This window comes from Papaver somniferum, chromosome 2 (genome assembly GCF_003573695.1).
Source record: "Papaver somniferum cultivar HN1 chromosome 2, ASM357369v1, whole genome shotgun sequence".
NCBI lineage: Eukaryota > Viridiplantae > Streptophyta > Magnoliopsida > Ranunculales > Papaveraceae > Papaver > Papaver somniferum.
The window spans coordinates 86557701-86567551 of NC_039359.1; the positions used below are offsets into that span (position 1 = coordinate 86557701).

The following is a 9851-nucleotide window of genomic DNA, read 5'->3' on the forward strand; positions in this document are numbered from 1 at the left end:
TCCTTAATTTGTTCGCGAAATTCCTTCTCAGCCTCTGTGAAAGAATATTAAAAGGTTAACATCGTTTAAGAATATTTTTCGAGAAATGAAAAATAAAGAAGTATAATAAACAACCTTCTCTATTAGAAATAATATCCTTAACCAAGGCAGTATGATCCGATTCGAGGTTAAGATTAACAGCTAAACCATTCCTGGCATTATCTAAGACCCTAGCCGCCCATTCAATTTCAGTATCATTCTCTATAAGAAATCGGGAGCGGATTAGATTCCCTCGCTCAATAAGTGTGTCCTTTTTGCTTAAAGCTTGATCCCGCTCTATTTGAACTTGAAGGATGGTTTCTTGAAATTTCTTCAAAGGCTTAGAACCTTTGAGAGAAACCTGATCCTTTTCACTAATGAGAGTGTTAATTCTTTTTTCTAAATCCTTAGTCCTATCTTTGGATTCCAAGAAGCGACATCTAAAATCATTACTTGCAGATAAAGCACTCCTATGATCAGTCTTAAGGAGTTGATACTTTGCCTTGAGCTCTTCCAAGGAAAGGGTTTTTATTTGGTCATCAACAAAATTATTCAGGGAAGCATTAAGATGCTTAAGTAGAGTGTTATCATCGACAGGATGATGAAGGGAGCGAAATAAAGAAGATGCCTCATCAGTAAGACTGTAAATCTCTGCAAGAATAGATAATTACAAGGGGAGATAAAGATATGAATAAACAGATTGGCAGAAGAAATAGAAAATTACGCACCAACTACTTGATCATTCCTATTCTGAATATCAGATATATGGTTCTTACAAGAAGAAACGTCAGTCTCTAATTGACTATTCTTCTTGCGAAGATCAGACACATTGTTCTCATGAGTAGAGATTTGGGCCTTGAGTTTAGTATTCTCAGCATCAATCCTTTGAAGTTTCCTTTGATAGTCAGATGAAACAACATAAGACATACGGACCATTTGCGAAAACATAACGCGAATATTAAACATAATTAAAGACATCAAGGTATCATCTAAGAAAAGATACTTTGGCGAAAGCAAAGAGATTACCAAAGGACCAAGTGAATACTGGAATCTTGGACTCAATGCTGAGGAAACTTTGCGAAGGGATTCACCCTCCAAGGTGGGAGCATCACATATCTTTGCAATAATTTTACATGCGCGAGTTAATGGTGCATTTACAATTGCTGACATGGAGTCAGAAAAGATACCGGATAACTTCTCCATAGAAGAGATGATTTAAGGGTCTTCAGTAAGAAGGATATCATCATCATCGCTAGAAGAGAACTTGAAGAAGAGGGAGAATGTGCCTTTCGCTTCTTTGAAGGATTCTTGGAAGAGGTTTTAGAAACAATCTTCTTGGTGCGAACTACATGTTTATCTTTAACACCTACAGCCTCGCCAAAATCACCAACCTCACCAGCGTCAACCTTCGCACACACACGAAGATAAGAATCAGAGGCAACAATATTGTTAAAATACAAGAGAAGGTATTTCTTACTTCATCAGTGATCGAACGTAGCGCTTCCAACATGCTCTGTCTCCCATAAAACCTTAAATCCTTCTTCAACTTGGCATCCTGAAATTCATCAAATATTAGAAGAGCAAAAAGTATGGTGAATAAGGAGAAGCAAACAAGCGAAGTTATGAATAACATTCTGTTAGAGCATTGCTCGGTCGAACTCGCATGTGTTGCTATCTCAAGCATGTTTGTCAATGTTAGTGATCAAAACTATAAGTCTTTATTTCTAGTCTACTATATCTAAGTCTCAGACTAGGATAGAAAGTGTAGTTGAGATCAAATACTTCATGGCGATTCATCATACAAGAAGAAGAACTACTCAAGGAACCGGTGGAACTTCTCGACAAAAAGGTATGTGACGACTTGAACTTATCTGTCACTCAAAAGTCTATCTACTCTATATCCTACTTCTTGAGACAAAAAGTCGTATGCTATATATAGACTTAGATTATACACATTTGGTATTTCGATCCGAGTATACCTCGCCTATCTATATCTCGAAATATGTGTTGGTAAGCGTTTCGATTCGACCATGTTTATCTTTACCTAGTGACGAAAGTCATGATATGTTTCAATCACTTTGACGAGAAATGGTGTAACAACTATATAACATCCTCTAAGAATGTTTCAATGGCTGGAATGAGAGTTTAGATTACATAACCAATGATGGACATAAGTATTGTTGTGGAAACACATGTGTGCATAAGTCCTATTCCTTGAACCAAAGTTTGCGAACTTTGTTGATCAAGAGAAACCGGAAGAATGGCTTGTTGCCAAGTCCGCGAACTTCCAAACTTCTCATCCCGAGAAATTGTGCTGGAGTTGACAAACTTGTTGCGTGAGTACAAGTCCACGAACCTAGTCCGCGAACTGGCGGAAAGTATTTGCCGATATTTTCTGCTGGAGTTTGTAAACTCTGCCTGGTTGTTTAATTCCGCGAACCTAGTGTGCGAACTTAAGAAGGTTATATATCTGAAGATGATTTATGAACTTAAACTTATAAATACTAAGGAATGCAAATTGCAAACTGTGGCTATAAATTTCATGAACCGATTCAAGTGAATCAAATCATCTTTGCTTCAATTGTGTCTTGTGTAGTACATAGGATATCCTTGCAATTGAACAACTCTCTAACTAGTTCATTTGAGTCATTTGAACTAATTATGGTGAAGAAGAATATGGTTGGTATGAAACGCTCATATGGCTAATCTTTTGGTTAACTATTGTTGAACCAACAATGTACACGTTTGGGTACGGTTAACAAACCTAGAAGCGTGCATTTCATTTGTGTATAAAAAGCTAAGTTTTCGATCCAACGGTTGAGAAATATTAACTTGAATCTAAATCAGGTTTTCATCTAACAATGGATATTGTTTGCTTTGTGACCAAGGAGAATCCCTGATTTGAAATACTATATAAGGGGACATCTAGTAACTCTGTAATAATAATCCCCACACCTCACGTGTGATACTAGTTTGCGTGCTAGAGTCATGTCTCCTTTAACCTTTTGTTTTCTTCTTCTAAAACCAGGTTAACGACTTAAAGACTTCATTGGGATTGTGAAGCCAGACCGATACTACTTTTACCGTAGTTGTGTGATCTGATCTTGCATCTTCTATCGTACGAGTACAATCAGATTGATTGTCTTGAGATTAATATCTCCGATAGGCAAGATATAAAAAGTAGTCACAAACATCTTCGTCTCATTGATTGTGATTCCGCAACATCTTATTTCGCTACCATACGATTAAGATTGTTGTGAGGTGATTGATTTATCTAGGCTGTTCTTCGGGAATATAAGACCGCATTATCAATTGTTTCCTGTGCACCTTGTTTATTATCAAAAGACGGAACAAAAGCTTTAGGGTTTTTCTGTGGGAGATAGATTGATCCTTTAATAGACTTGTCTATGTGAGGCAGATTTATTTATTGTCAAAGCCTGCGATTTTGGGTCGTAGCAACTCTTAGTTGTGGGTGAGATCAGCTAAGGGAATCAAGTGCGCAGTATCCTGCTAGTATCATAGGCGTAGGGAATACAACTGTACCTTGGATCAGTGGGAGACTTATTGGGGTTCAACTACAGTCCAGTTCGAAGTTAGTTTGGACTAGGCTAGTGTCTGTAGCAGCTTAATACAGTGTGTGTTCAATCTGGACTAGGTCTCGGGGTTTTTCTGCATTTGCGGTTTCCTCGTTAACAAAATTTCTGGTGTCTGTATTATTTCTATTTCCGCATTATATTGTTTTATATTTATAATTGAAATAATACATGTTGTGTGTTAGATCATCAATTAGAGTAATCCAACCTTTCGTTGTTGACTGTCATTGATTGATCCTTGGATATTGGTCTTTGGTACCATCCAAGTTATTCCTTGTGTTTGATTAAAGATTCGCTGATTTCTATTATCTTGAGTAAATCAAAACAAGAGAGAGATATTAACTCCTTGAGATACTTTTACCTAGATTGAGTCTGACTGTCTAATTGATTCTCCAGAAAGTATTTCGGATTTAGTCCATACAGATTGCTAAGAGAAATATTGGGTGGTGTTGTTAGACCTCCGCTTTTTCATATACCACAGTATCTCTCTCTGTCCACTTGAATTCCCAAGGATTGTAAACGGGAAAACCCTCAGGGAGAGGATTAATTGATCCATTAGCATCAACACCAGAAATGTAAGATCCTTTTAGGATGATGGGGAAGACATTCCAACGATCATCCTTTGAATGTCGCGTGAAATTATTGGTTTTGTCATGAAAATCAATATTTCACATGATTCTGTTTTCTTTTGCAATTCCATCCTTCCTTTGCAAGCGAACGCCCCAGCGAGATGACTCATTCTTTACGATAACAATATCATAATGAGAGAAAAAATTCTCTATCATATACTCTACATGATTGATTTCTAAATTCGCATACTCTGCTTTCCTAGCCTTTTTTGGGTAGAGGAATTCTAATCCAGCAGCACGACGAGCGTATTCTACGATGATCCTAATGCAATCACCGCTGAATTGATATATTGCACGCGAGAATCTCGAATCAGAAAGGATCCTATAGAATAAAGGTATCTGAGGGTTGTAAAGAGGAATGAGAAGGCCAGCGAGGATCTGCCCAACTGAAATGATGATATTTTGGTCATTCCAGTGCAAGCGAGAACCAACTGGGGTTAAGAGTAGAAGTGGATTTTGAATTGGGAGGAACAGATAGTATAAAACCTTTATTCTTGAATTCCTCTTGAATTCTACTGAATTCCATATCGTTCTTCCAACCAGCATGAGGCATTTTTAGTATGGGAATGAGGGATGATGAAAATACGATATTCAAAGATGATCAAATAAGATCAAAATCAGGGTGATAATCAGAATATGAGAAGTGAAGCACGAAGGTAAAGAGATGAAGAGAAAAGGGTAAGATTATGAAGGCTGATTAGAAAAATAACAGTGAAATCAGAAAAATAGCAGAAGAAAAATAGTTGCAGAGAGGGGGAAGAAGGAGTAAAAAGAAAGAAGAAATAAGAAGACCGAGAGTAAATAAAAGATTTACCCTCAGTTCCCAAGGTGTTAACCTTATTAATGCGATGGTTTGAAAACGAACGGATAGGAAGAAGCGGTTACAAGAGACGTGTCAGATAGTGAGTGGATGAGAAGACACGCTTACGTTGATATGCCTAAATTAAGGAAATATGTTGGCAGAAAAGAATACGAAAAGGTGAGAGGGTGCGGTAAAATAAATGGGAATTTCTCATATCGCTCCCTTAGTCAAAAGAACGTTATGAGAAGAGGGAAAATATAGGAGTGAAATACCGCACACCTATTAATCATGTGAAATAACGACCATCAGGTCTGAGCGAAGACAACCGCATACAATATATCCAGAATGACGTAACAGATGACGTAAGCTTAGTCATGAGAAAAGTGTGAAGAATCATGCGATATTATAGAGCACGTGCGAAAAGAGTCAATGTAAGCGTGCGTCAATGACGCACGCCAGATCCAAAAATAAGGGATTTATTAGATGTCATCCACTACGTAAATCCCTATATAAGGGACGAGCGACCTTGTATTGAGAGAGATCTTTTTGAGAGTTGAGATAAGGAATTTAGGAGAGAGAAAAATTGTTTGTTCTCCAAGTTAGAGTTTTATGATTATTCGGTATTCAAATTAAAGATCTAATAAATGTTCTTATGAATTTTATGATGATTACTTGAATTGTTCTATTGAATTCCTTAAGGGTGTGGTTGTAGGATTTCCTGCAACTACATGCATCTAAGCAATTGCCTCATTAAAACCTTGTCAGGAAAATCCAAAGGGACAAAACCTGATCAAAGGGAAAAGTGTACAATTATGAGAAAATTTAGAACATAGTTGGACATGCATATGTTGCCTCGTTAAAACCTCGACAAGGAAAAACCCAGTGGGACAAAACCTTGATGAAGAAAAAAGAGTACAACGTGATCGTCCAGTAAAATACCTTTTACTATGATGCTCCCCCTGATAAGTAGTTCATTTAAATCTTGGCTTGTAAATCTTCGAGTCGACACTTCCCAATTTCGATAAACGAGAATGTTGGATACAACAATGCCTTCGTGAGAAATCTTCCAGTTGATGAAGTGTTCTTTTGTGTTAGTATTCTAATAATAGTGTTCTCGAGTCTTCATGTTTCTTTAAATACATTGAGGACTTGCTTCTTGGATTGCTAACTTATATGGATTATAATAATATTCAAATTCATAGGAGTGGTTATGTTGATGTGGTCTGACAAATGGACCTAATTAATGTTGGGAATCCACCAAATAAACGAAATTGATACAACTCCCCCTTGGATGACCACCACGTTGAGTTTAATTGTCTCGCTAAAACCTTTCCATTAAAAACCCAATAGTAAAAAATATGGATTAAGGAAAAAGAGCACAAAATCAACATTAAAAGAAATTTAAATTCCAGAGATGTTGCCTCGTTAAAACCTTGTCAGGGAAACCACATGGGACAAAAACTGAAACGAAGGGAAAAGAGTACAACTTTTGACATAAATATGGATGCTAACCAACTCAACAGGTTTTATAGAAGACAAGCATCAAAAATAATAACTCTAGTTTATCCCAAAGAAGAGTTTAAGCTAACATAATTCTAACTGCAGATTTAAGAAAATAAAAAAAAAAAAATAGAATTTGTGTTGCTAAAGCGTGGATTTTTTGTGTTTTTGAGGACTCCTCAAGAGACCTATGAAGTTGTTATCATCAAATAATTAATCCGGATTCTTGGTTTTATACCAATTTTTTTTTTAAAACACATGAAGGATTGTTAAACTTGACATTTATAGTCGAGTCAAGTTGCTACCTGAATATAATGTAAATCCTTTAAGGATCACAAATTGGAATATGTTCTCCGATTACATATAAGTCCTTCAAGGATTACCGCGTCAAATGTAACATAGAAGGAGAGCAATTATTGGAACAATCCTAGGGTCTAAGCAAAAATAAAACCCTCAAATTGTTTATACAACGAACTTATTTCTCCTATAACGCATTATGATCACACCAACTTGTAAATAATAGGCTTGGAATTTTAAGGTGTCAAGTCTTGGATCCAAAATTAAGTTAATCGAGAAATTATAATAATCCAATCTAATATGGATTACATATGCCAACCAATCACATATGTCGATATTCCTCTGCAGAGGTCGGGGTTCACAACTACCATCATTTATTATTTCAAAATCTAATATAAACGAATATTCGACAATTTATAGCTTACTATGATCCCAGATAATCCCCAAATGTATGCATACTTTGAAAAATTCACAGATTACTGGTATCAGCGCCCGCAGGCATTATAATTTCCCCATCTTCCAGTGAGGAGATATGAACTATGAGAATTTGGATCTTTTTGATAGACTCTATTGGAGCACTATCTGTAGCTTGTACTAAATGCTACATGTTTGCTATAAGTGATTGGATTTGCCTTTTCAAACGGCATAATAAGCTTATGGAAAAGCTAAATGAGACATTTTCACGCCTATTATTTAATGGAAGCATTTATCGATTTGATTTAATGGGAGAGAAATTGATATAATTTTTAAAGTTAATTAACACCAGCTTTTGATAGTGTATATAGTCTCCCCCTGATTATGGCAGAATAATTATATCTCTTATACTAAATCAAGTTTCGTAAAGTATTATCCAATTAATTCGAGGACATATACTTACAATAATTTCTGGATTTTAACAATACCAGATTTGGCAGTAGAAACTGACTCAAAGAATCATTAAAAAATTATCCTAAAAATGTAATCCACTTGAAATACAAATTGAACAAAGCATGGATTTAATTGGTTACAACCAAAAAGATATAAAATATGCAAATAAATCTCCAAATAATTCCATGACCTTATCAACATGAAATTGTGGACTTTATTTTTCAACAGAAATTAAATTCAAGATCAATATAGTCACTACAAGGACTAATTATATAACTAACAAGTCGGGTGCGCACTCTTTGATCTTTAGTGTCCGACCGTATTCCAACTACAAGTAGAACAGTTTCAAATTTTGGAGATTTACCATACGGGAAATTCTTTTTGTTCAATATCCCTCGAGGATGTAACAATTTCACTTTTGATTGGTGTTTGCAATTGTTAATATCATACCAACGATACTTTATCCCATTAGGATATACATGGAACCAAATTAATTGGATTACATGATTCTTTGTAAGAAAAATAAAAGAGTCATTTTCGTTATTGAATTTAGAGTAATTCATGGTTTCTAATAAGAAATATAAATCAAAGGTATAATTAGTAGAAAACACCAAACTATATTGGCATCTTATGTAAGAGAGAAAACCAATACCGTTTCGTTTGTATGATTCATGAAAATCGTATCGACAAAATAAAATAAATATTGTGGTTAGATTGATGGTTTCTTGTGAATGAACAGAAACCAGACACAAAAATCACATGATCTTCCTTCAATTGAGGAAGGTACCAAACTTAATTGGCCGGAGGTTTATGAACCATACATGTGATTAGCTACCGTAAAGGTATTTAGACTACGATAACACCAATTTGTAGTGATTACAGTTTCAATCTTTCGATGGATCTATTTCTCATTTTTATTTTTTTTCCACTATGAAAAAGTTAAAGAAGAAAACACCAATTATTGATGATTACTGTTTTATTAGAAGTATAAAAACCGTAAACCATCTTCTAATGGATTTTAACTTTTTTTCTTTCTCTATGAAAAGAAATAAGAGAAGAAAGGAAATCAAAATTGATCACCCATATATAAGTAAATAACTTAACCAAACATATGATTACAACGAGTAACTAACCAAAAAAAAATAGAAAAAGAAACCTGTAACTTGGAAAATAATTGTAAAAGAACGAACAAACATAAGAGACATACAAAACAAATCTACCAATGAGTCGTGGTGGTGGTTGGAAACCACGTCCAACCAGCCATAGTACGGTATCTGTAGCCCATGTTCTTTGGATAAAAACGTGCAGATGTTGTTCTGGGAATTTCAAAAGTCATCCCACGTACAAATCTAAATCAAACAGATGATAGTTACTAAGTTAGTATACTGGTAATGTGTACAATAACTAAAGAAATAGATAATGTGAGATTTAGAACAAGAATAATAAAATAATCTTCTGATAAAGAAAAATTGCTCCCCGGATCACCTCTTCCACATTTTTAATCATGTTTGAGGTGTTTGATTAACATCCAAAATAATAGTTATACGGCTAGGTGGCAGAACGACGTGCATGATAAGAAAAGAGAGAAATTTTATAAAAAGAGACACAGAATAGAGAAGATACTGTAAAAGAAAAGAAGACACAGAATAGAGAAGATATAAAAGGAGACACAGAATAGAGAAGATATAAAAGGAGACACAGAATAGAGGGGAAGAAGAGAGAGAAAGTGTATTAGATGTGTGTGTGTTTACAAAGGATTGAGACTCCTTTTATAGAGTTTACATACTTGGTGCCCAAGTAATAGGATCTCACTAAAATGGGCATCTACAATATTTTAGCATAAGGCTAACCCTTATGGGCTAGATTGAATTGCTAGATTGGTCAAAAAGTGTTGCAAATCAAGAAAAAAGTTTGGGAAAAAAGTTAACACTATTTCTGGATACTTCTCTCTCCTACCAACTGCTCGCAGTTCAACTAACAGCGAAATTGAAACGCCGAATCATTCAGCGGTGAAAAAGTGACATAAGCGCTGAACCATTCAGCGCTAGATAAATATTTTTGGTAGAGAAAGAAAGTGGGACGTATTTGAGAGGGAAAAGGTGGAGAGAGAGAAAAAAGAGGGAGAGAGAGAGAGGGAAAAGAGGG

At 35.4% G+C, this 9851-nt stretch overlaps 1 long non-coding RNA gene across 1 annotated transcript; it reads right to left on the reverse strand.

Moving 5' to 3' along the window:
• Positions 1-8767: 8767 nt before the first annotated feature.
• On the reverse strand, positions 8768-9378 carry LOC113353669. Its single transcript, XR_003361454.1, has 2 exons — positions 9192-9378; positions 8768-9055 (listed from the first exon to the last, which is right to left on the reverse strand). It is a non-coding gene; the product is annotated as an uncharacterized LOC113353669 (long non-coding RNA).
• Between the last annotated feature and the right edge of the window lie 473 nt (positions 9379-9851).